The following is a 27,973-nucleotide window of genomic DNA, read 5'->3' on the forward strand; positions in this document are numbered from 1 at the left end:
CCACCTCACATGCTGCTACCAATAAGGCTGCACATTAGGAGCACCAAATTAACCAAGACCACATATAGGATAGTCACTAAGAGTAAGCACCAATTTAATATTTATTACCGTTGCCAGTTGCGACATGTGCTCATTGCTTGCTTTTGTTTTAGATAAAGAGCGATTATTATAATGGGATAGTGTTGGAATTGATGATCTTTTGTATTGTGGTCTTCATGGGGCAGGGATTGAAATAATTGAGTGCAGATGGCGTGTTTCCTGATGGACCCTCAGTTGTTCCAACATGTGGCAATGGTGCTCCGAGGTCTGGTGGTGGAGAACGTGTCTGAAAAGTGGTCTTCAATTAGATGGCAATGGATGTCCCTCCCAGGTGTGGGCTGTATACCTGCAACCCTCTGGTGTTCTGCCTGTTTGCGCTCCCCTTCCTCTTGCTCCTCAATCACTTCCTCCTTATCTTCTTGCTCCTCCTCTTGTGGGTCCTGATTTAATCCTCAACCACAATTGCTGGTGCTATTGGTTGGTCTTCCATAATTGTGGAGCATATAGCAAGTCAAATGAATCTGGAGCCCATGTCACTCGCTTGTACTCGCTCCCCTGCAGCAGCTGGTTTTGCTTAGCCTGATCTTATCTCCATCTCCCATTCATCCTCCAGACCAAAATCTTCAGCTACTTCATCAATCATCTTCCTTCCATCATAAGGTCAGAAGTGGAGATGTTTGCTAATAATTGCACAGTGTTCAGTTCCATTAACAATCCCTCAGATACTCAAGCAGTCTGTGTCCATATACTACAAGACCTGAACAGCATTCAGGCTTGGCCTGATAAGTGGCAAGTAACATTTGCACCTGACAATTAACTGCCAGGCAATTACCATCTTCAACAAGAGAGAATCTAACCATCCCCCCCTTGACAATCAATGGCATTACCATTGTGGAATCCCCCACCATCAACATCCTGGGGGGTTACCATTGATCAAAAACTGAACTGGACCAGCCATATAAATACTATGGCTGATCTTTATAAAAGCATTGGAAGTACCAAAAATCTGTTGAATCTGAAATGAAACTGGTGTGGAATCCACACATTGAAACTCAGCAGGACATCTTTTTTCAATTTGGAGGGCTAACAGTTGGTCTCTATGTACACCCTGAGGAGTTCACATACATTTTAAATTATTGGTTACAAATCTTGTTTTTCTGTATTTCCCACAAAGTAGTTATAAAGTGCTTTTGCTTTTCCCCTGGAGCTTCACTACCAGATGTATTTCTCAGTATATAGAGCTTCCTTCCAGCTTCAGTCTGTATTGAATTGCACTGTCTACTTATTGCGACCCAAATAATGAACTTCACTGATTAAGTACCAATTGTGTTCATGAAATACAAATGAAGTATGGACTGAATCCACTCCAAATATGAATCTTTCCTTTTCTTAGAATTCTAAGATATCACTATCAGAAAATGATACATTTACGAATGTCTCCTTTTCCAAAGAATTTCAAATCCATATATTTTGGAAATGAAGAAATCCCCATCTATTGCCAAGGCAGTCAGTCATCCCACAGGCAAGATAATGAACATCAGCGCAGAAACATCTTTCTTATTCTTTTTTGGACAAGCTACAAAAAAGTAATCTCATAAATCTTTGTAATAAAAGAGCTGAAATTTACTTATCCTTATTTTTTGCTCATTATTGTAAATTATACTCTACTTTGGAAGAGGAATGGTATTAGCTAAGTTATCTGTGAATGTTAGTTGAGCACTTCTATTTGTTCCTGCAAAAATTGATCTTAAAAATGTGAAATGTTTCATTAAGTCAATCATGTCTTGCAGCTTAAATGACTGTGACTGAGTGTACAATAAAAGTTATTAGAAACTATTTTGATATTTTATTTTACTCAAATGAGTGTAAAGCAGTTTGTCCTTGGCAAATTAATTCACTATACTGAATGTATAAATGGAGCCCAAAGACAGCAAAACTAACATAAGGTGTTGGTGGAAAGAAAATATACCTCACCAAACCCGGTTGTAATAAGCAAATCATAGCTCACGGAGATTGCTGAGTGTTTTACAATATCTAAATTGCACAGACTGTTTAGAATGTTTGACTGGGTCCTGGGAACTTAAACTGTTCTGTACAGGAATGTAACTGCGGCAGTAAGTGGCCAATCAGCTCTCTGTCCAGAATGCAAAGGCTATGTGTTTGTTTGGGCAGTTAGCAACAATATGACATGAATGTTTTTTTTTTAAAAAGGAAGCCGGATGGCATCTATTTTTTGTTTAAACCAGTCCTCTGTGGTTGTTTTAGCACTTCTCTCTTTTCACTGGCCCTATTATAGCAGACTACCAGTTGGCGCTCTGATACTTATTAGTAGGGTCGTGAGGGAGAACTAGCAAGGTCAGGAGCTCAAGGTCAAGATTGTTTCAAAGGAGACGAAGTTGAGAAGAGATAGTTTGATTCAAGGTGGTAATGTTGTAACTAACTACGTCAATATCAGGGAAGATATTCCAACAAATTGACAAAATAACAATAAATAAAAAAACACAAAGAGGAGGAAGGGAAACTGCAATCCTCAAATTGACACAGAGATATATTGAAATGGTCAGTCAGCATCTGAAAGAGGAAGTTGGAGTTAACGGGCTGAATTTTCCCAGAATTGCACTAAAAGCAGTAGCGGGCGGGTAAAATGGAGTCCTACCCGCCGATGAAAATGGTAGGTTTTCACACCATATCTTCCCAAGCCCGCCTCATTATATATTCACTCCCGCAAAACACGCCTTTTCCATGGCGGGTGGGGTCCCATTCACCCACTCGTCATCACCCCACTGTTGCATCACGCCGGCCGCCATCTTTAAAAGGCAGCCACCAGCAAAGCGCTCATCGCCACCAGCTCACCACTGCTGCCCGGGAGACATGGCCAGCAAAAGGAAAAAGACTGCAGCCCCCTGCTTCAACGACAGGTGCCCCGAGCAACTGCTGGATGCCATGGAGGCCCTGCCAGGATGTGCTCTACCCCTGCTTTGGCCGCATAATGGGCAGCAATGTTACCAAACTGGCTTGAGAGGCGATGGCAGTGGTGATCAGTGCAGAGGAGGACAGCCATCCAGTGCTCCAAAAGGATGAATGATGATCTCCTTTCCGCCAGGAACTCCCAACTCACACACTCACAAACCCATCACACACCCACAGGGCCCTCACTCACTGCCAGTGTAAGGGACATCACCATTCACTCTTTCACATACACCGTCATTGTCCTCATCCCATTCACGGGACCACTCACCACACACGTGGCCAGGCATACTTATCATCTGGCCCAGCAGGAGTGCTGGTGCACTCTCCCCATCTCTAACCATGTAGGACAAACTGGCTCACAACAGGAGGGGAAGGACGCAGACAGGTGGAAGGATGCTGGAATTCAAAATTCTCACAGAATTTGAAAACAGAGCCATCCAGCTGGCCAGCGATGACAGGGACCGGTCCTTTTCTGATGGTGAGGTCGGCGCTGCTCTACCAAGTGAGGATCCAGCAGTGCAACATCCATCAGACAACCATGCTGTGAGTGATGTGTCCTCTTTCACAGGCCACCGCCATGCACTAATTATCTCTCCTTGCTTTGCAGGCACACCTGGGAAACAGCCGAGCGAGTCCATGACCCAGAACCTCCAAGCGAGCTCCAAAGAAACCTCTGAAGAGGAATCTGAAGGCACCCTCCCTGAAGTCCCGCCACAGCACTCACCCACACCCTCCACCAGTGCAGAGACACACACCTCAGTGGAACCTAGCTTTAGAGTAGCCTAGTGATCACAATCTGGTGAGCACATCGCACTTTCTGATCCACAGCAGGTGGAGGCAGAGACTTCCCAGGTCCCCAGCACTTGGGGGACTGCTGGAGGCCAGAATGTTGCTGAGTCCAAGTCAGATGACAAGCCTCTGGCCTCAGTCATGTCACAGTTGCTGGAGCTACAAAGGCAAGCTAGGGAACATCAGGAAGGGATGTCTGCTGCACTCCTCAGATTGCAAGGTATGAAGGAAGAGTCCATCTGTTTTCAAGCTGAGGTGATAGCGCCGGCATTGCAACACACAGAGGTCAATAAAGGCAGGATGGCGGCCACCATGGAGACCTTGGTCCAGGACATCACTCCTGCACTGCTGTGTGGGCTTAACTCCATCGCTGATGCCATAGTTGCCCTCCAACAGTGTGTACATGAGAGGGGTGCTGGGCAGCTCAATCTTACTCCAGCTACCCCTTCCGCTCACGGAGTCAGCCAGGGGCCCTTAGGCGAACATCCCCACTCTGACCTTATGATGGAGAGAAGTTCATTGATGAAGCAGCTGAAGATAGTTGAACCTAGGGCATTGCCCTTAGGAACTCCTGCAGCAATGTCCTGGGCCTGAGATGATTGGCCTCCATTAACCACAACCATAATCCTTTGTGCTAGGTATGACTCCAGACAGCCGAGAATTTCCCCTGTTGCCCATTGACTGGAATTTTGATAGGACTCCTTGATGCCACACATAGTCAAATGCTACCTGATGTCAAGAGAACTCACTCTTGTTTCACCTCTGGAATTTAGCTCTTTTGTCCATGTTTTGTCCAAGGCTGTAATGAGGTTAGGAGCCAAGCGGTCCCAGTGGAACCCAAACTGAGCATCAATTAGTAGGTTATTTGTGAGTAAGTGCCACTTAATAGCACTGCCAACACCTTCCAACACTTTGCTGATGATTGCAAGTAGATTGATGGGGTGATAATTGGCTGGATTGGATTTGTCCTTGTTTTTGTGGACGGGACGTAACTAGGCAATTTTCTACTTTGTTGGATAGTTGCCAGTGTTGCACTTGTATTGGAACTGATTAACTAGGGGAGCAGCTAGTTCTAGAGCATAAGTCTTCAATACTACAGCCAGAATGTTGTTTGGGCCCTTTGCCTTTCCTGTATCAAGTGCATTCACCCATTTCTTGACAACATCTTGAGTGAATTGAGTTGGCTAAAAAATGCCCTCTGTGATAGTGGGAACTTCAGAAGGAGGCAGAGATGGATGATCCGCTTGCCACTTCTAACGAAAGAAGGTTGCAAACACCACAGCCTTGTCTTTTGCCCTCACATACTGGACTCTCCCATCATTGAGAATGGAAATGTTTGTTGAATCACCTCTTCCAGTTAGTTGCTTAATTGTCTACCGTTATTCATGACTGGATATAGCAAGACTGCAGAACTTTGCTCTGACCCGTTGATTGTGGGTATGCTTAGGTCTTCTATAGCATGCTGTTTCCATTGTTTAGCATGCATGTAGTCCAGTATTGTAGCTTCACCAGGTTAACACCTCATTTTTAGGTATGCCTGGTACTGCTCCAGACATGATCCTACACTCCTCAATAAACCAGGGTCAGGCCCTTGGTTGATAGTAATGGTAGAGTGAAGAATAAGCCACGCCATGAGGTTACAGATTGTGTTGAAATATAATCCTATTGCTGCTGGTAGCCCACAGCGTCTCATGCATGCCCAGCTCTGAGCTGCTGGATCTGTTTTGAATCTATCCATTTAACATGGCGGTGGTGTGATACAACATGGTGAAGAATATCCTTAGTGTGAAGATGGGAATTCATCTCCACAAGGTCACTGTGGGGTGATCACTCCTACCAAGACTGTTATGGATAGATGCATCTGTGACAGATCGGTGACAATAGATCGGTGATGATGAGTTCAAGTATGTTTTTCCTTCAAGTTGGTTCCCTTACCACCTGCTACCAGCCCAGTCTGGCGCTATGTCCTTCAGAACTCGGCCAGCTCAGTCAGTAATGGTCCTGCTACCAATCCACTCTTTGTGATGGAGATTGACATTCTCCACTGAGAGTACATTCTGTGTCTTTGCTACCCTCAGTGCTTCTTCCAAGTGATGTTCAACATGGAAGAGTACCGTGACACATCATGGGGTTTGTAGTCAATGTCAATGTTAAGGACACCCAGGGCCACCCCATCCCAACAGTACACCATTATGCCATCACTCCTGTAGGTCTGTGGAGCTGGTGGCAAAGGATATCCGCAGTGCTGGGGATGGAGAAGGCTGGGACATTGACTGAAAAGTATGATATGGTGAGCCTGACTAAGTCAGGCTGTTGTCCAACTGGTCTGTGAGGCAGCACTTCCAATTTTGGCACAATTCCCAGATGTAAGTGAGGAGGGCAGGATGTGACTTTGTCATTTCCGCTACCTAGTTCGATACTGGGTGATCCATCTAGTTTTATTCCACTTTTCTGTAGTGGTTTGCTACAACTGAGTGGTTTGCTAGGCCATTTCAGAGGGCAGTTAATAGTCAACCACATTTTTGTGGGTCAGGAAACACATCTAGGTCAGACAGGATAAGATTTCTTTGCCTAAAGGGCATTAGTGAACCAGATGCGTCTTCGTAATCAACCAGTGGTTGCATGGTCAACATTACTGAGAGTAGCTTTTCATTCCAGATTTATGTAACTAATTGAATTTAAATTCCTCAGCCTTTGTGGTGGGATTTGGACTCATATCTCTGGAGCTTTAGTCCAGGCCTTTGGATTATTAGTCCAGCAACATAACTACTATGCTACTATTTGTATATTGATATTATTAAAAATATCTTTTACATGATATTTCAGGTTTATTACTGGTGATGGGTTTCACTTCTCAATGAGCCCAAGTACGTGACGATCCTGGTTAGTTTATATTAGATTTATAAATATGAGCAACAGTTAATTTGATTATTCATAACACAAGTACAGCAACTTTGAAAACAAGGTAAAGGATACAAAACATTTTTACCTTTGGGACCTACTAGTTAATAGTTACTACATTCCAGCTTTCTGAAATGTAGTATCTCCTCTGTCACATACCTATAATTCTCATCAGGAATAGTTATTGAAATATAACATTGGGAATATTTAGGTTTCCACCTTCCACATTTTCCAGTGACCAGTTGTTGGTCACTCTTTTATGTTAACATTTAACATCAAAACTATGTTAACATTTAGAATGGAAATCCTGTATGTAAACAGTTACCTGTAACAGCATTACTGCAAACTCAAAACAGGTGGTGCTGTGCAGCAATGTTCTGGAATGTCTTGGTCATCATCTTGTAGATATAAAAACTGTTATATCCATCAACTGACTGGACAATGTAATGGGAAATCTATTAATATTTGAAGAACCATAATCACACATTGTCTTCCAATGATCAGCACATCCTATTTTACTCTCCAAATAGGTATACTCCACAGTTCCCACTGATGTATCCTTCATAATCCTTCCGCTCTGTGACACATCAGATCTTTAGTTGGCACCTGTTGGTAATGTCCAGCTCCTGATTTTGTTCCAAACTAGACAAACCAACAGGTGCATCCCTTGGCCTGTTCTATGGCAAGTACTAAGCTAACAGCTACCCTCTAATTAGTTTTCTAAATTCTGAAATGCCAAATACTACAAATGATTCATTTCTATCTACATTGATGTTTGTAGGTGATTAAAGACTAATTGTCTTGTGTGAAATGCTGTGAAACTATTATAAGAATGGATGCGATACTAACTTTTAAATATATTGGCTTTCAAGTTATGCTTTGTGAATATTACCTTAAATCAAGTACATTAATATAATATAATATTAACACCTGCTTTAAAAATCAGAAAACAAAATTTCACATGAATTCATTCACCATATTTATGCAGATATTTGCGCAGCGTAGTTTCTAATCCATTGTGAATTGGAAGACAGCTTATTGTAATACTGTAACAAAGTTGTGCTTATCAGCTTTACAGAGCAAATTGGATGGTTGGATTTGAACACAAGGCAATAATACAGTAAAGTGGGCTCAGTTAGTCAGGGAGTCTATGAGAATGAAGGCAAAAATATTTCTTAATTTCTTTCTGAATCCCTGCAATTAGGTTATTTCATTGAAACTATGGCAGAGTATCTTTAAACGTTGGATAGGTGTTTCAATCTTTGTCGCTGCTGTGTGGTTGCACAGTGTTGTTAACATTGAAAGAGTAACTACTGTGGTAACTTGATTTATAAAAGAAGCATCAAATCTGGAAGACTGTTATAGCCAATATGTATTAGATAGTGAATAAAAGACAGCCAGTTCTACACAAAGCAATAATCTCAATAAATGTTCAGAAGGGATGTTGAATCATGAAAGTGAAGCTCAATCAGGTTGTTGTGTCAAAATCCTGAGAAAACATTGGGATCTTGGTCACTTGGGTATTGTGTATCTGTTAATTTCCTCCTTCGTTCTGTGGATTCAGTTTCTTTGCAGGTGACATGGTGGACTGCAGTCCTAGGCCCAGCCATGTTCAGCTGCTTCATGACCTTCCTTCCATCATAAGGTCAGAAATGGGGATGTTCACTGATGATTGCGTAATGCTCAGCACCATTCACGACTCCCCAGATACTGAAGCTGTCCGTGTCCATATGCAGCAAGACCTAGACAACATTCAGGCTTGGGCTGATAAGTCGCAAGTAACATTCATGCCCCACAATTGCCAGACAATGACCATCTCCAACAAGAGAGAATCCATCCATCGCTGCTTGACATTCAATAACATTACCATTGCTGAATCCCCCAGTATCAACATCTGGGGGGTTACCATTGACCAGAAACTGATCTGGACCAGCTATATAAATACTGTGTCTACAAGAGGAGATCAGAGTCTAGGAATTCTACTAAGAGTAACTCATCTCCCCAAAAGCCTGTCCACCAACTGCAAGGCACAAGTCAGGAGTATGATGGAATACTCTCCACTTGCTTGGATGAGTGCAGCTCCAACAATACTCAAGAAGCTCAACACCATCCAGGACAAAGCAGCCCACTTGATTGGCACCCCATCCACCACCTTCAACATCCACTCCCTCCACTACCACCACACAGTGGCAGCAGTGAGTGCCAACTACAAGATGCATTGCAGCAACTCACCAAGGATCCTTTGACAGCATCTCCTAAACCTAGAAGGACAAGAGCAGCAGATGCATGGGAACACCACCACCTGCAAGTTTCCCTCCAAGCCACACACCATTCTGACTTGGAACTATACTTCCATTCCTTCACTGTCGCTGGGTCAAAATCCTGGAACTCCCTCCCTAATAGAACTGTGGGTGTACCTACACCACATGCACTGCAGTGGTTCTAGAAGGTGGCTCACCATCACCTTCTCGAGGGCAAATAGGGATGGGCAATAAAAATGGTGGCCTAGCTAGCGATGCCCATATTCCGTGAAGAGTAGAAAAAAATGTTCAGTGCATTCAATTGCAAACATGTACGCAAGCATATAGAAGGATGAATGGGAAAAGACATTCCAATCCATTAAGCCTGCCCGCTCCTGATGTGGTGCAGCTATGTACACCATCAACCCTCAACCTAACCACACAACTTCTAGGAATTGGCAAAAAAAAACAGGGACGGAAACCTAAGGCCAATTTAAGAAAACAACTGGGAAATTCCTCTCTGACCGCTTAAGGCAATCTAGTAAATTCCAAGGGACTGGAGTAACTCTTGAATCCCACTATTCCCAGCTATTAAGTAATTTACTTGATGAAACTCGAACTTTCCTTTTTTGTTGGGAACTCCCCAAAATTTTCAGGTTGTGCACAAGATATTGAGCGAAATTTAAAGTGTGCAACAGTGGTCCCGCCCACTAGTTGGACAGTATTGGGCCTCCCAAGTCCTGAGCAGGATGGAAACTTAAGCTCCAAGACCTGCTAGCCAATCAGAGGCACACAGCTGTCCAGTACTGGCAGCACTACCAGGACCAGTGGCTATTTTTGGTACAACACTCAGGCCTATCTTGAGGAACCCCAGATAGGGGTGAATGGGGGTGGGATGGGATGGTAGGGATGAGTTTGCAGGTGAAGGGGGTAGGGGGGTCATAAGCAAGGGCTGGCTTTCAGTGGAACCCCCCCATCCTTGTCCCTTCTCATGCTGGGTCGTTTGATTGGGTACAGAGTACATGAGTACAAGGGACCTCCCCTTACTAGGCTGTAAACAAACACAACAGTGTTTGCTGGGCAGTCTGCCCAGCTGGTGAGTGCCCTGCTTACTGCTGGTTGAATAAAGCAGTGGGGGGATAAGGCCCTCAGATGGCCCTTAAGCAAACACTTAAGGGCCTCAATTGGCTTCCCGGTGGAAAGGACGCCTTCCACCCTTCCTGCCCTGAATGTGATTGGGAGGAGGTTGGAAGGTGGCGCGTTCCCCTCCTCACACCCTCCCGCTCGATCAAGTGGCCACCCCCACCTCTGAGTACACCTTAGAGGGGGCATTAAATTCCACCCATTCTTTCTGCACCTGGGTCACTGCTCACTCCTGTAAGAGGACCTTTAGTTTCCATGATCTTGACTGTGCCTTTCACTGTTCAATATCTGGTTAATATTATCCAGTGTAACCCAGATATCATAATATAGAACAATGTATGTGTGGAGTGGTTGTTAGGCTCATAGATGTTTACAGCACAGAAGGAGGCCATCCGGCTCATCATGTCCATGCCGGTCAACAAAGATCTGACTATACTAATACCATTTTCCAACGCTTGGCCCATAGCCCTAGAGGCTATGGCAATGCAAGTTAATATCTAAATACTTCTTAAATTTTATGAGAGTTTCCGACTCAATCATCCTTTCAGGCAGTGAGTTCGAGACTCCCACCACCCTCTCCTCAACTCCCCTCTTATCCTTCTACCTCTTACCTTAAATCTATGCCCCCTGGTTATTGACCCCTCCACTAATGGAAAAAGTGCCTTCCTGTCCACCCTATCTATGCCCCTCATAATCTTATATACCTCTATCAGGTCCCCTCTCAACCTTCGCTGCTCCAAGGAAAACAACCCCAGCCTATCCAATCTTTCCTCATAGCTGAGACCCTCCCCCCAGGCAGCATCCTGGTAAATCACCTCTGTACCCTCTCCAGTGCAATCATGTCCTTCTTATGATGTGGTGATCAGAACTGCACGCAGTACTCCAGTTGTGGCCTAACCAGCGTTTTATACAGTTCCAGCATAACCATATTATTGTTGTAATATTGTATGATGCCATGCGTCTTCTCCTCCCTTACAGAAGGCAGGGTGAATAATGTTTAATCAGGACATGGTGTGGTTGCAAATAAACTGGTTCATTTTACATGAAATATCTGAATGAACAGAATGCAGTTTTCCACAATGTCCTAAAGTTTTATGAAAGATACCTGGAATGCAAATTTACAGACAGCCTTGGGGCAAGCCTGCTTTCAGGCTAAGCTATTCCAAGGTTTACTGGTTCAGTCTTCTAAAATTCTAAAAAAAGATTCTGCAACTGCCTCACAGTTCACATTGTATCTCTGGTAGAATGAGAAGAGGGAAGAGAGAGAGAGAGAGAGAAAGCCATCCCATAAGACTGCGAGGTCAAAGGTTTTGTCCTACATAGTTATCAATATCTGAGCACTCTAAATTTGGCCTACCTTTAGAATTCCAGGAAAACTACATATCTCAAACAGGGCAATTGTGACAGAATAACTGGCCACCAACATTGAACCAAGACAATATTTTCTGATAGCCTAATGGCTGAAATCCATGATTTTTGATTGATAATCAACCACAATGACAACAGGCATTTATAAAAAAAGAACATAACCCCAAAATGTTTCACAAAGTAATGATCAAAATATGGGTGCGCAACCAAGTGAGAAGGGATTGGCCCAAGTTTTGCAGTCACCAGTAAAGTGACGGCGTTTGAAGCTGACTCAAAGAAAGCTTCCTGCAAAGATTAAGCGATCTCTGTAGCATGAATTTCACCTTTCTTGATATTAATCTAAATCCAATGATCCAGTTATAAGAAATGCCCAGGATCCGGCAATAATGATGTCATCACGCAGGTTAAGCAGCCAAACACATTGAGAAATTCCCGCAGACAGCAAACCAGGAAGTAGAAAGCAATCATTTTTGTTTACTTCTTGACCTTTTTAAAGACAGTGAAATAAAGACTGAAGCATACATGTAGGATTAAGGTAGATGTGGAAGCAGCATTAACAAACTTTAAAAGAATACATTTTTAAAATCTTTGGATAGTTTTTATCATAATGTAGAAATTTGACATTCCACAAATATAGTAGTTTTTTCAGGGCCAGAAAAGTTGTCCATAGTAATTATGACTTGGTGTACTATTAAAAGGTCCAGTTGCACCTTATTCAACCCTCACTGAAGGGTTTTTACAGTGAGATTAATAGTGTATAAGTGGAAGATCATGTCAATTCAAGGGATTTCTAAGATTCCATCTGTGGGACTTCAAAAGTGCACCCTGTGTAGGAGTGGGAAAACGCTGATAGTAACTTCGGGATTTTGTTAGGAACTAGAGATGGTTTAAGTAAGTTATATGTGTATTTGTGTGTTAGGAATAAGGTACAGCTTTGAGTTTAAGTTTAATTTTTATTTTTTCTATTTGTGGGTTAAAAGGATGAAACCTGAGCTTTAGTTTCATTTTAAAAGATGCCTGCATTTTAATGAGATTTTATGACTCTTGAAGGGAAGTTAAAACAAACACAAGGTAGCAAAAACTGTGCTGTTGCCTAGCAAGAGGGGTCCATAGCGAGGGATCCACAGAGACAGCGAAAAACAGAAACTGAAAGCAGTTTGAGTTCGGTTGGAAGCAGGTGCCAGGAAAAGCTGGACAGGAAGGAACTGCAGAGGAAGCAGGTTTTTCCAAATGACAGGAGAAGGAAGGCTCCAAGAAAACCTTCTAGTCAAAGGGAAAGAATAGGAATATGGAAAAGGTCCTGTTAAGTGAAGTTAAGAATGAGGAGCAGAGAAAGGCTCCCAAGTTTAAAGGGAGAAGCTGTAAGATGCAGACTTAAAGCAATATAAGCTTGTGAGAAGCCAGAAGACCCAAGGAGACAGCTGAAGTCCTGTAACTCTTTCCCATGGGCATGTGAAGCAGTGGTGTTCTGATGGCATGGCTGAGTCAGTGAGAGAAAGTGTGTGGAAGGAAGCTTGAATACATGTAATGATCCAGGAGAGTTCCAAACCCTGGAGGTGGACCCTTGTAGGAGGCATCGGAGAGAAAGCGTCAGTTTGGGAGAAGATTCCAAAACGAGTTCTTGGAGAGTGGAGATTGGAAACCCTCATGTAAAAGACGGAGTTCAGTGAGACCGGTTGGATCACAGTGTGACAAGCATCTGGTGGTGGTGAGGGGGGGACGGAGTTGATGAGAGATGAATAGCATCTGTTTGGGGTGGCATCTGTCACTTGGTTTCAGAGTGTGGTGTGTCTGACCATATGTCGCCTATTGATTTACATGGACTGTGTACTTACTGTGAACATTAGAGATTAAGATAGCTTTTGTAACTTGTGTTATCTTTACGAATCTGTATATATCTGTAAAGGTATAGTCGTGGGTGAAGGAGTATTGTAATATAGTTCATCTTTTCTTGTTTAATAAATGTTTTATTCTTTTGTTAAATGTTCAACAGCTGACTCCTGTGACTGTTCAGTCATATCTAAACAAAAAATAAAAGTTAGGATCTATCAAGCCAAGTTCCACCCTCGGATCTGGCTTGTCCAGTAGTAACAGCAGCTGGGATCATAACAATTTCCACATTTAACTATGCATGTGCAAACTCAAGAAGTTGCTGTCACTTTCACAGGATGATGCTAGCAAACACTGATGATTTTGCCATCATTACCATTACAATATCAGGGTTATAAAGCCTTGGCCAAGGAGATGGATTTTAAGAAGCCATTTTAAAGGGGAGATGGAAATTGAGAATCTAAGGTTAATTATCAGGAAATATATGGTTAATGTCTATATATTAATTTTTAAAAATAATAAATATTACCTTGATTATTGAACTGTAGTGAACACTTGATTGCGGTCTCACTTTCTGCCAGTTGACTAACAGTAATCACATGAACATTTTGCTTACCAACTTCTCAAAGTCTGATGACCAACTGAATTGTATGTATCTGGGAAGAGTCACCACTGGTGGTAATGGCAAGTGAGTATTTCAGTTCATGTAGTAGCGACTGGCTCTTTTCCAGTCCCGACTTCAATCTCTGGGCTGGGTTTTCTTAAGCACAAGGAGGGAGAATGCTCCAACTTGTTATACCAAACAACCATGTTATTCTATTGTACCACTGTCACTAACCACAACACTTCTCATATTGCAATCACCAATGTTAATGTTCCAAGTGGTGGATGAAATGGCTTTTACTCTCAAGCCTATATACACAAAGGATGACATCAGAGGTCACACGACTATATGACTATGATATGGTAGGCTCCAGTGCACAATGGCACTTCTCCAAGCACCCTCCTTTTCATAAAAAGAGAAAAATACAACCTGCATACACTATCATTTGCAGTTGCAAGCCACACACATTCATGGTCTACAATGCCATGGACTTCAACTTCTTGGACAATTCCACATGCAGGCACCTCTGGCTCACTATCTCTCTGATTAGTGAGATGTGACATGTGAATTACTTGGATAAAGGAATGAAGAGTTGTATTTCCAATTTTGCAAATGAACCTAGATTGGGAGACAAAAGAAGTTGTGCAGATAGGTGCAGAAGTTTCCAAAGGGACATAAGCAGATTAAATGAATGGGAAAAATCTATGACAGATGGAGTTCAATATGGGAAAGTGTGAGAGCATCCACTTTGGATAGACAAATTGAAATAGTTTCTTAATGGTGAGAGACTAGAAGCTGTGCAGGAACAAAGGTATCCATGCATACTAAAAAATAATACAAATGGTAATCAAAATGGTAATAAAAAGGTACAAATGGTAATCAAAAAGGCTAGTGAAGAGACTGGATCACAAAAGGGAGAAAGTAATGATTCAGTTGTACAGAGCCTTGGTCAGAAACCATTGGGAGCATTGTATTCAGCTTCGGGCACTGCAACTCTGGAAAGATTATTGGCCTGCAAAGAAGTATAGTACAGATTTGCCAGGGGGAAAATGTGATGTTTTGAGGACTGATTGGCTTATATTCCTTCAAGTTTAGAAGGCTGAGCATGATCGAATCAAGGTCTTTATGATGATAAAGAGATTCTAAAGGTTAGATACAGAAAATCTATTTCCTCTGGTTGGGGGAACAAGTTGGCACAATCTTAAAATTAGGGCCAAGCTATTTAGTACTAAAATGAGTAATTACTTTCTCACACAAAGGAGCTCTCTTCTCAAAATGCTGTGGATGCTGGGTCAATTGAAATTTTCAAGACTGAGATTTTTGTCAGCTAAGGGTATGATGGGATATGGAGCAAAGCCAGGTAAACAGAGCTGAGTTACAGATCAGCCATAATCTAGTAGAATGACAGGGCAGGCACAAGTGGCTGAATGAAATACTCGTGTTGCTATGTTCTCCATGTGAATAACACCTGGGAAATCCATGGTCGGAATGGATTCCAAACTCTTGCGCCTGGTTTTCCGTCCTCGAAGTGGGTAGGGGGAATTGGGAAAATTCCTGGTTCGGCCCGCCTGCCAAACTTGGAAGAAAGTGCCCACCGAGGACCTTCATTGCAGGGAGCCAGGTGCGGGCTGGATTCGGGCCAGCCAACCCCGAAGGCAACCATAGAGGCTGCTGGGTGTAGAGTTGGGCTGTTTAAAAGGCTTGCCTCTGCGCCGTGGTACTTTGTCCCAGTGAAAGAAAAACAGAAAGGTCCTCCATCCCTCAAACCTCACACCCGCTTCACCCTCTAAACACTCCCCATGCCCCATCCGTGCCACCTAATGCCCCCACGCATGCCCATGTCCCCTTATGCCCCTATCCCAAGCTCTGCCCTTCTACCCATCCCCATATCCCCTCATGCCCCCAATGCTAAACTCTGACCTTCCACCCACCTCCTATGACCTCTCATGTCCCCTATGCCAGGCTCTGCCCTTGCACAGGCCCCCATGTCCCCTCATGCCACCTATGCCAAGCTCTGGCACTTCCATGCCCATTGACCCACTGTATACATTCTGCAAACAATGAAAACTACAGTGTAAAGCAGGATTCCTGAAAAACAAGCTCTGGAAAAATGTAATCCATTGATTACTGTCACCTGTGAAAAAAGATGTCTGGATGGTAAGCTAATAAAAGTGCCAATCATCCAGGCCCTTTGAAATTTCACAAACCACAAACCACAAACACTTGAAACCACTTACTTATGCCAACGAACATTATGAAATTGACTGCAAAGATCAAGAGCCTGAGGTGTCAATCAAACAATGTTTCCTCTGGGGAGCAGGGTGTTCTGTTATTCTAATAGATGTCTGGGCTCTCAGTCAAGTGTACATAATGAGGCTTGTCTGAGAACCCAGACATCTATTAGAATAACAGAACAACTGTGGTATTCATTGGTTGTAGGAAATGGAAGTGCAAGAGCTTGGCATAGGGTGCATGAGGAGGCATAGGGGGTGGGTGGAAGGGCCGAGACTGATATAGGGGGCATGAGGGGACATAGGGGTTGGATGGAAGGGCAGTGTCTAGCATGGAGGCATGAGGGAACATAGGGGTGGGTGGAAAGGCAGAGCTTGGCATGGGGGAATGAGGGGCCTGAGGGGGTGAGCGGTGCTTGTGTAACTTATCATAGGGGGCATGAGGGGCCCGAGGTGATGGGTGGTGATTGCACAGCTTGGTATAGGAGGCATGAGGAGCCTGAGGTATTGGGTAATGATTGCATAACTTGGCATAGGGGGCATAAGGGGCCTGAGGGGGTTGGCGGTGGTTGCGCAACTTGGTATTGCAGCATGAGGGGCTTAAGGCTGTGGGTAGTGGTTGCATAACTTGGCATAGGGGGCATGAGAGGGACCTTTTAAACTTACCATTTAAAAAGTCCCCTCATGCATACCAGGATTCACGACTCTCCTGAGGTGCCATGAACTATGACTCTTTAAAAACCTAGTCCGGCTCCATGGAAAATGCAAAAGAATAGGAGATACCCATCTCCACAATGGAGCCAGCCAGGTCAGGAGTGCTGGATGCGGGCTTCTGACAAGAAGTATCCCACATCCTTTAAAGACACCCCCAAAAATTGCTCAGCCTGGGAATGAGGTCAGGAATCCTGGAATTGGGACCCATCCGCCATTTTTAAAGGGCTTCCAAGTTGGTGAAAATCCAGGCCTTGGTGTCCACTCACCTTTCTCCTTCACATGCCTAGGACATAGGAACCTTCTCCTCATTGCCAAATTTTCTACACTTCACTTCTTATTTTATACTTAACCACCTTTTCTTTCTGTACTCGCCCAATTTCCACTCTCTTTTGCCATGTACCATTCAATTATATGTGGCATTCCTGAGTTAATAGGGTTTTATGTACAGAGAACAAACCATCTGCTTAGGACAGGTCTTTTTTTTTCTTTTTGACTTGTTTTAGAAATGTGAACATAGTTGGCAAGGCCAGCACTTATTGTCCATCTCTCACTGCTCTTATGCAGGTGATGGTGAGTCATCTACCAATGAGTGGGCTGCTAGGCCATTTTCAGAGGGCAGTTAAGAGTCGACCACATTGTCTGTAGGCCAGAACAGGTAAGGACGGCAGATTTCCTTTCCTAAAGGGCATTTGTGAACCAGGTGGGTTCACAATCCAGTGTTTACATGAAAATTATTAATGAACCTAGCACTTTATGCCAGATTCATTAATTAATTGAATTTAAATTCCTCCAGTTGCCAGGGTGGGATTTACACTTATGTCTCCAGAGCACTAGTCTGGGCCTCTGGATTACTAGTCCTGTAACTTTACCACTATGCTACCAACCTCTGATTCAAGGCTTCTTTCCCATCACTTTATTGGCAGTTTTTCTCTTTGGAGTAGCTTCTGCTCGGTGGGCAGCGGCCAAGGCTGAGAACCACACCTACCCTTTACAATGGGTATCACCCACACCATCAGGCACAAGCATCTTCACCAGTTTTAATCCAGCATTCAGAACTGTGGTTCTCTTGAGTGGGGCCCAGCCCTTCCAACTCTATCATTGAGCCGATGGACACTCCGTCCGAATGCAAGTACACTTTTGGATATCATACTCAGAGGTCATACTCTACTTGCCAAGACTGTTCAGAGCACAAACCCTTCAATGCCTGACTCAAACTGGGAATGCTACCACAAAGCCAAAAGCTCACTTTAAAGGACCTTTATTGGTGAGACAGTTCACATGTTTTGTGGAGTGAACAGGCTTCCATCTCTTTGTGTGCTTAGTTCACTACTTCTAAAATGCCAAAATTACAACCAACTGTTCACACAATTGACACATCTATGATATATATTTTTGAATTATATTCACCCACACTTCTGTCTACAAAATTGTATTTCTTGTTTATCATACTTCTGTCATAAATTAAGTCAATATTTCTGATTGGAAATTGTTAGATCCACAGTTATAATAGAAACTTCCAATGTAATATTCTCACACTGTACTTACATGGTCTTATTGACTGTGACTTTACATAGGGTATACAGCACAGTGACAAGCCATGCGGCCCAACCAGTCTATATTGGTTTTTATGCTCCATTTGAGGCTTCTCCCATCTTTCCTCATCTAAATCCATCAGCATAACTCTCTATTCCATTCTCCCTCATATGCTAGTGTAGCTTCCCCTTAAATGCATCTATCCTATTCACTTCAACCACTCCCTGTGCTCGTGAGTTCCGCATTCTTATCACTCTTTTGTGTATCTTCTGAATTCACAATTGCATTTTTTGGTGTCCATCTTATATTGATGGTCTCCAATTATGTTCTTCCTCGTAAGTAGAAACATTCTCAGCGTGTCCACTCTATCAGAACCTCTCATAATTTTAAAAACTTCTATTAGGATTCTGTTCAGCCTTCCTTTTTTCAAAAGAAAAGAGACCCAGCTAGTTCATCCTTTCCTGATATGTATACCCATTCATTTCTGGTATCATCGTTGTAAATCTTCTCTGTACCCTTTAATTATCTAATATAGACCACGGTAGCAACACTGTAAATGGCAAAGAGTGGGAAGAGTTTCGGAAGTGTGTTCAAGGGAATTTTCTATGTCAGTACGTTTTGAGTCCAATGAGGAAGGAAGCTTTGCGGGATTTGGTTCTGGGAGTCAAGGTGGGTAAAATGGATCAAATGTCAGTTGGGGAACATTTAGGGGACAGAGTTCATAGTTTCATAAGATTTATGTTGGCTATGGAAAGGGCAAGGAGCCTTTCAGAGTAAAAATAATTAATTGTGGAAAGGCTAACTTCAATGGGGAGAAAATATATCTGGCTCTAATAAATTGGAATTAAAGTTTGGCAGACAAATCTGCAATGGAACAATGGGTTGCCTTTAAAGAAGAAATACTTCAGGTACAGTCAAGGTACATTCCCATGAGGGGGAAAGGTAGAGCAAACCAATCCAGAGCTCCCTGGATAACAAAGGAGATGGACAGTAAAACAAAGCAGAAAAAGAGTGCATATGACAGATGTCAGGTAGATAATACGATTGAGAGCCAGGCTGAATATAGGAGATTCAGAGGGGACGTGAAAAAACAAATAAGAACAGCAGAGAGATGGTGTGAACCTGGTAGCCAACATAAAAGGAAATTTGGAAATCTTTTATTGGAATATAATTAGTAAAAAGGCAGTAAAAAGAGCAGTGGGACAGATTAGGGACATAAAAGAGAATTTACAAATGCAGCCAGGGAGCATGGCTGAGGTACTAAGTGAGTACTTTCCATCTGTCTTTACCAAGAAAGAAGATGCCACCCAAATCATAATGAAAGAGTAGATAGCTGAGACACTAGATGGGCTAAAACTTGATAAAGAGGAGGTAATAGATAGACTGGCTGTACTTAAAGTTGGTTAGTCACAGGACCGGATGAGATGCATCCAAGATTACCGAAGGAAGTAAAGGTGGAAACTGGGATGTGCTGGCCATAATCTTTCCATCCTCCTTAGGCACAGGGGTGGTGCCAGAGGACTGGAGAATTGCAGATGTTACACCTCTTCAAAAAATGTATGTATGGATATGCCCAACAGCTACAGGCCAGTCACTTTAACGTTGGTGTTGGGAAAGCTTTAAAAATGATAAATCAGGACAAAATTAACAATCACTTAGAAAAATGTGGATCAATTAAGGAAGCCAGCAAATATTTGCTAAGACCAAATCATGTTTAACTAACTTGCTTGCGTTTTTTGATGAGGCAACAGAGAGTATTGATGATGGTAATGTGGTTGATATGGCATACATGGGCTTCCAAAAGGCATTTAGTAAAGCGCCACATAACAGTTTGTCAGCAAAAATAGAGCCCTTGAAATAAAAGGGACAGTAGTAGCATGAATACAAAGTTGGTTGAGTGACAGAATAAAAGAGGAGTGGTAAACATCTGTTTTTCAGACTAGAGGAAAGTATGTGGTGGTGTTCCCCAGGTATTGGTATTATGACCGTTACTTTCTTTATATATTAATAACTTGGTAATTAGCTGTACTGGGCACAAATTCAAACTGATGAATGACACAAAACTTGAAAGTATTATGAACTGAGAGGAGGATAGTGACATACCTCTGAAAGACACAGACAGGCTGGTGGAATGGATGGACGAGTCGCAGATGAAATTTGATGCAGAGAAGTGAAAAGTGATTAATTTTGGTAGGAAGAACATGGAGAGGCAATATAAAATAAAGGGTATAGTTCTGAAGGAGGTGCAGGAGCAGAGGGACCTGAGGGTCCATGTGGACAAAGCATTGAACGTAGCAGGGCAGGTTAAAAGAGCGGTTAATAAAACATACAGGATCCTGGACTTTATAAATAGGGTGATAAAGTACAAATGCAAAGAAGTTATGATGACCTCAACTGGAGTACTGTCTGCAATTGTGTCCACACTTTATTGTGGATGTGAAGAGAGAGGACGCAGAAAAGATTCACAATAATGGTTCCAGAGATAAAGAACTGCAGTTATGTGGATTGATTGCAGAAGCTGGTGCTGCTCTCCTTGTAGAAGAGAAGGTTGAGCTATTCAAAATCATGAGGAGACTGGACAGAGTAGATAAGGAGAAATTTCCCACTGGTTGCAGTGTCAAGAACCAAAGAACAGCAATTTAAGGTGATTGGCAAAAGAAGCAACGGCAACATGAGGAAAGCTGTTTTTATGGAGCGAGTTGTTAGTATCTGGAATGCACTGCCTGGGAGTGATGTGGAGGCAGAATCAATCAAGGTCTTCAAGGGAGAATTGGATGACTATCAGAAGGGGAAAAAAAATGCAGGGCTATGGGGAAAAGGCAGGGGAATGGGACTAACCGAGTTGCCTTTCCAGAGACGGCATGGACACAACAGGCCGAATGGTCCCTTCTGTGCCATTACCATTTGATGATTCTATCATTCTATGATACTCTCCAGAGCCTCTATATCCTTTTTATAATATGGTGGCCGGAACTCTCTGTAATCACTTGCCCTACAACCTTCTGAGATACCTGTGCCCTCCAATTCTCACCTCTCAAGCATCTCCATTGTGATATAAATGATACAATCATGAATGTAGAACTTCAAAATTAATCTAATCATTTGGGAAATATTGGGAATAGTCTGTAGCTATATAACAGTTCAATGTTCCAATCCTTATTGCTGAGGTATCTTGAAATTAGTGCTGTTGAGTTAATTTATGTCTAGAATTTTACGTGTTAGCTTCAGGCGTGTGGCCGACCCTGGAGAACATTAAATAGTGCGTGGTAACATTGGACGTGCGTCCCAACGTTGTCACGCAGTCACGCAATATTACAGTCAGCAGGCATGCGCGGGAGTCGGTAGCACACCTGCTGACAACTAATCAGTACTCTAAGTGTGGTCTAACCAAGGTTCGATACAAGTTTAGCATAACCTCCCTACTTCTCAATTTTATTCCTATGAAATAAAGTCTAATGCTTGATTTGCTTTTTTTTATGGCCTTGGCATCCTGTGATGCAATTTTTAATGATTGGTGTCTATGTACTCTGAGACCCCTTTGTTCCTCTACTCCAACCAGACTCTCACATTCTAAGTAAGAGGTCACCTCCCTATTCTTCCTACCAAAATGTACTACCTCACATTTCTCTGTATTGAACTCCATTTGCCAATTATTTGCCCAATTTCATTTCCCAATTATTTTCCCAGTTGGACAATATTGTAGTACCTCCATTTCCAATTGCCAAGCTTCTCATCCTATGTTGTAGAATTAGTTCTAAAGAAGAAAAATATTGTAATGCTGTAAATCTGAAATAAAAATATAAAAATAAGGAGGTCAGGCAGCACTTTGGAGAGAGAAACAGATGTCAACAAACTTTTATGTTTCTGCAACTGTTCTTGTCTGCTTCCCAATTTGTTGTAAATTTATCTATTAAACTGTAAGTAATAATATTTAATAATATATAAAAAGATTGTAGAAATTTAAAATGGACTCTGAATTACCTCTATCCATTGTTGCCCAATTATTCCCAGCCCTCTAACCTTGCTTCCCCTGTAGACTACTGTCTTGATCCTCCATGTACAATGCTACCAGAGGTCAGGTAGGGTATATCATTACACTCTAATACTGTAGCACTCTCTCAGTACTGTATTGTTAGCAGTTCTCAAGTCTCTGGAGTAGAGTCTGATTCAGTGGCCTTCTGCCTGCACTGAGTCAAGACTGGCACTAGAAAAAATATTTGCATTTATAGAATGCTTTAGCAATCCACAATGCCCCAAGGCTCTTCTTGGCCAATTAATTACTCTTTGAAGTTATTAATGTTGTCTCAGCAATTTCAGCAACCAATTTGTGCATGGCGAGGTCCCACAATCAACAAATGAAATGAGTGACCCGATAAGTTTTTCCGGAATGTTGGCTGAAGGGGGAATGTTGATCAGGACACTAGGAAACTCCCTACTTTATTGGATCTGTTACATCAAACTGATCTGACAAGATAGGCCTTTGTTCAATAGCTTTCCCAAAAGATGCCATCTCCAATAATACAGCTCTCCTTCAAAATTGCACTGCCCTACTGTGAACAGAGCAAACCTAATTCCGTCAGTTCACCTAGAAGTTCAACTTATGTTGCCCAAATATTATATCTTCACAATACTGATAAGCTGCAACACTCCTTTCATAGGTAGCAAAATACTCCTGATATCAGTTCTTAGATCATTCACCCCTATCAATGAGGTTTAATGGTATTAGTTTGCCATCTATTGCACTCCATTATAAACAATCCATTCCCAGGAAAAGTAAATAACACAGTAAATAGAAAATTTAAATTGATAAGAAATTACAAAGCTTCAGCCTATTTATGATATCACAGAAAAAGCAATTTGAAGTGCAATCCATGGTGATTACACATCCCAAGACTGAGACGCTACTAAGAGATCACTCCAGCTTTTTTCCAGTGGATCATGACATGTCTTTTAGAGGCATCTTGCTGCCTTGTGCTTTACTGCAGACTATATTATAGTCTATATCAATGGCACTCATAACAAAGCTCTGGGGCCATGGACTGACCAAATCTCCCTAGCCTATAGTCCTCAAGACACCTGCTATTTTATGTATATCTGGGCCTCTCTCCATTGACCATCAACAATGAAGGAGAGAGAATGTCCTCAGCAAAGCATTTGTTTGTAACTGGCCTATATGTTACAACGTTGTTAACCTGCCTATCTTAATGATTCATGACCACCATTGTTATTTTGCTTTGTGACCATCTCTGTTTAAACAAATCACAAAATTTTAACGGCACAGAAGGAGGCTATTTGGCCCATTGTGTCTGCGCCGACTCTCCAAATGAGTATTATGACCTAGTGCCACAAAGTGCATGAATGTGGATAGGAGAAGACTTGGCTACAATGCCCCCGCATATGTGAATAGCCTATTTATGCTTAACTATTGCTTTCACAATTTACAGTGAAGCCCAACTTCTAGATGAAAGCATTTTCTTGTAAAGATTCACAAGTATCACTGTTATTTTCTAGAGAACAAATTCTGGAAATTAGTTAAATCACAAGATCATGTAAATTGATAGGTTTAAAGGCAGAATTTCCCTTTTTTTTTATCTTCATAAGCCATGAATCCTCACAGATAAGTACAATATTCAAATGGTTGTTCCCATTAATCTTCGTATATTTCAATATATGAATAGATCTGATGTAAGGTCACAGATCTGAAATATTAGTTCTGTTTCTCTCTCCACAGATGTTGCAAATCTGCTGAATATTTCCAACATTTTCTGCTTTTAATTCAGATTTCCAGTGTCTGCAGTATTTTGCTTTTGGACAAACAAGCCTTGATCATCAAATTTATTAATATGAATGAACGATTCTAAGAACAGCCCTTCCCCAGCTCAATAAATTCCAGCAGCACTAGTGAATAAGAAATAAAAATATAAGTAGAACTGTGTTAGCTGGACCTGATGGGTTGAATATTAAACATGGACGGAACCTTGATGTTATGGGCAACCTTTGGTGTTAATTCCTCTCCATAAACACTGACTCAATCCCAACTCCCTAGCAACTGTCTGAGGCTGAATTAGATGGTTCCCAACCTTTAGCCCAAGATGAGCTTCTGACCTGATATCTACACCATTATTCATCCCACCTACTCCAACTTCCATTGCGTCACCCAACTCTGCCCCTGCTTCAGCTTGTCTGCCGTTGAAACGCTCACCCATACTCCCATGTTCGCTGATCTACATTGGCACCCAGGTAACTAATGCCTCAATTTTAAAATCCTCGTCCTTATTTTCAAATCCCTCCAAGGCCTGTCCCCTCCCTTTATGTTACCTCCTCCAGCCCAACAATACTCCGAGATATTTGTGCTCCTCTAATTCTGGCTTTAAGAAGCATCCCTGATTTCATCACTTTACCATTGGTAGCCATGCCTTCAGCCGCATTTGGCCTAAGCTCCAAAATGTTCTCCCTAGCCTTTCTGCCTCTCTACCTCACTTTCCTCCTTTAAAACATTCTTTAAAACTTACCCCTCTGACCAAGATTTTGGTCATCTGCCTTAATATTTCCTCATGTGGTTTGATATTTTGTTTCATAAGGCTCCTGTGAAGCGCCTTGTGACATTTTATTATTAAAGCATTATATAATACAAGTTATTGTTCTTTGTTACCTCTAGACTTGAATACTCCAATGCACTTCTGGCTGGCCTCCCATCATCTACCCTCCATAAACTTGAAGTCATCCCAAGCTCTCGTGCCTATGTCCTAACTAGCCCCAAATCCCATTCAGCCAGCACCCCTGTGCTCCCTGACTTACATTGACTCCCAGTTAAGTAGCTCCAAAATTTTAAAATTTTCACCTTTGTTTTCAAAATCCTCAGGGCTTCATCCCTCATTATCTCTGTAATCACTTGCCCCACAACCCCCTGAGATATCATTTGGGAAAGATTGGGAATTGTTGTAGTTACATAACAGTTCAATGTTCCAATCCTTATTACTGAGGTATCCCGGAATTAGTGCTGTTGGTTTAACTTTGACCAGAATTTTACATGTTAGTTTTGGTTGCGTAGCTGACCCAAAAGAACATCAAACTGCGCGTGATAACGTCAGGTGCGTGTCCCAACGTCATCGCGCAGTCGTACAATATTACGGTCAGCGAGGTGTGTGCGGGAGTGTGCGCCTGCTGACAACTAATCATCCACTTAAGGCAAAGAAAAGGGCAATTGACTGCAATTTTACGTTGCCCGTGCAAATTTTCAGTCAGCGCACGTGCAACATGGGCAGGCGGCCATCCCGGTTTTTTCACTTTTCTCATCCAAGGGCGGGATAAAGGGGGCAGGAGCACCGGCTGTGTGAGTTGTTAGGAGTTCAGGTAAGAGTTTGCTGTTGCTTTATTGTTGAGACTTGAGACGTTTTCCCTCTGCTTTCTTCTGAAGTATTTGCTTTTTTAGCCTTGTTCTGAGGACTCTTTTGTTTTCAACTCTGTTGGAGCATTTCTGCCCAGTGCAGCCTTCAGAGCACGGAACAGTGCCATCTACATCTCAGCAGGTGGGGATTTTGCAATCTGCAAGGAAGACCTCCTCTAAGGAGGAAGAGAGGGGCAGAAGGGAGAGGAGGCCAGGTGTCTGCAGGCAGCATCACAGAGAGAAACCTGTGGGAGGAGAGGCGCAGGCACAGGGTGTGCACGGCCAGTGGTGACAGTGGGTGGACAGGACTGCAGAAGACGCCACTATCCTGCTGCTAGGGTATACAGGCAGCAATCTAACTACCTCAACATGTCTGAGATCCAGTGCCGTAGAGCTGGAAGAGAGGTACAATTGGAGTTATGCCTCCACAAGGGTGGTGGTTGAGAGGACAATAGGGCTACTGAAGATGAGATTCCGCTGCCTGGACCGTTTCGGGGATTCCCTGCAATACCCTCCATCGTGTGTGTTGCTTATCGTCGTGGTCTGCTGCGCTCTGCACAATCTGGCACTGGCAAAGGGGGACCCACTTGAGGATGAGGATACCGAGGCAGCTCCACAGGCCTCAGAGGAAGACTTTACTGATGAATCTGATGAGGAGCTGGGCAGGCACAGGGTGAGGATGAGGAGGCAGACTTGATGAACCTTCAGGGAGGCAGGGACACCAGGGGGGCCTCGATTAAACCCTCCTTCAGCCAGGCTGACAAGGTTTGGCTTCCATCTCAGTGCAAAGGCCCCGCCTCCATCACACACATTTCTGAGAAGGCAACGCCATGGCCCCAATGTCGCCTCACAACCTCTAATAAAGTTTGCTGCCCCTGCCGTCTATCATAAGGCACTGACGATGCCGGCACCTTTGGAAAACATGAGGGACACTTAGGGCATTGAAACAAAATCTTGCTTTATATTTTTACCAGAGTTGCAAACAAGGAACAAAACATGATATATTTGTGAAAGTCACACAAAAACAATGAAATGAAGATGTCACCCATGAAATCCCCACCCTGTGCTCATGGTGACTTAAATATATGCTTGTGAGTGCCAGATCTTGGTGCCCCCCCTCACTGGCAGTGGCATTGGAGGCAGATTGTTGACATTCTGTCGTGTCAGCCCTGATGACCTTGCAGTTACCCTCTGGACAGCAGGGCCTGACCAGGCTCTGCCTGAGTTGGTGCAACCAACGACATGGCTGGGCACTCCTCAATTGCCATGGTCACTGGCAGAGGGGCGGAGGAGCTGCCATCCTTGTCCAGAGCGCTGTGAGAGAAGCCCACAGAGAAGACAGGCAGCTCGTCTGTCAGTGTAAGGTATATCTGGACCTCCCTGTGCCATTGATGGTCAGGCACCTAGCAGGGAGACTAGGTGCCTCATCCATCTCTCACATTGGCAGTGTCCTCCTGAAGTCACAGCTGGTATGAGGGCATCCAGGTCCAAGCGCAATCCCAGGAACCCCTGATTCTGTCCCTGAAGCTGCCTCTCAATGAGAGTCATTACTCTGTCATTGGAGGAGGCTGTGTGTTTGGTGCTCAGGGTCAATGCAGTGCTTAAGCTCCTCATGGACTCATCCATGACAGATACCATGGCACGTAGACCCTCAGAAATCTCCGCCAGATCTTCCCGCACATCCTGCTGGACATCCAGCATCTGCTGCCTGATGGACGACTCTAGAGGTATGTTATCTGCCTCGGGCCTAGCATGATCCTGGCTTCCCACAGTCCTCCGACTGCCGGTGCCCTAGGCACTCTCTTCCCCCACCAGCTCTTCGTGTGAGTGTGATGTACCCTCATCACAGAGCACTCCAAACGGAGCCGACGTGCTATAGCCCACTGACGCCTGTTTCTACACTGGTGCTTGGTGCAGAGAGTGGATGTGATGTGGGTGCGTTGCTCAGCGGTTCCTCCTTGGGTGTCAAGGGGGTCCCTCAGCGTCAGCCGCGCGTCATGAGGATGGCGCTTCTGAGGAAGAAACAGAATATTTCAGTTAAGAACATCGTCACTAAGTGTCTGCACGACAGTTGCTTGCCACAACAGACACGTGCCTCACTGATGCCCTGTGCGTGGCCAAGTGATGGGTACTCTGGATTTCAACTTCTCATTGGAGGTGCCACGACCCTGTCCTTCTGACACACTCCCCCAGTCTCTCATCCACCCACTGCACTCTTACTGTC

Source organism: Cetorhinus maximus, chromosome 3 (assembly GCF_964194155.1).
Source record: "Cetorhinus maximus chromosome 3, sCetMax3.hap1.1, whole genome shotgun sequence".
NCBI classification, from domain to species: domain Eukaryota; kingdom Metazoa; phylum Chordata; class Chondrichthyes; order Lamniformes; family Cetorhinidae; genus Cetorhinus; species Cetorhinus maximus.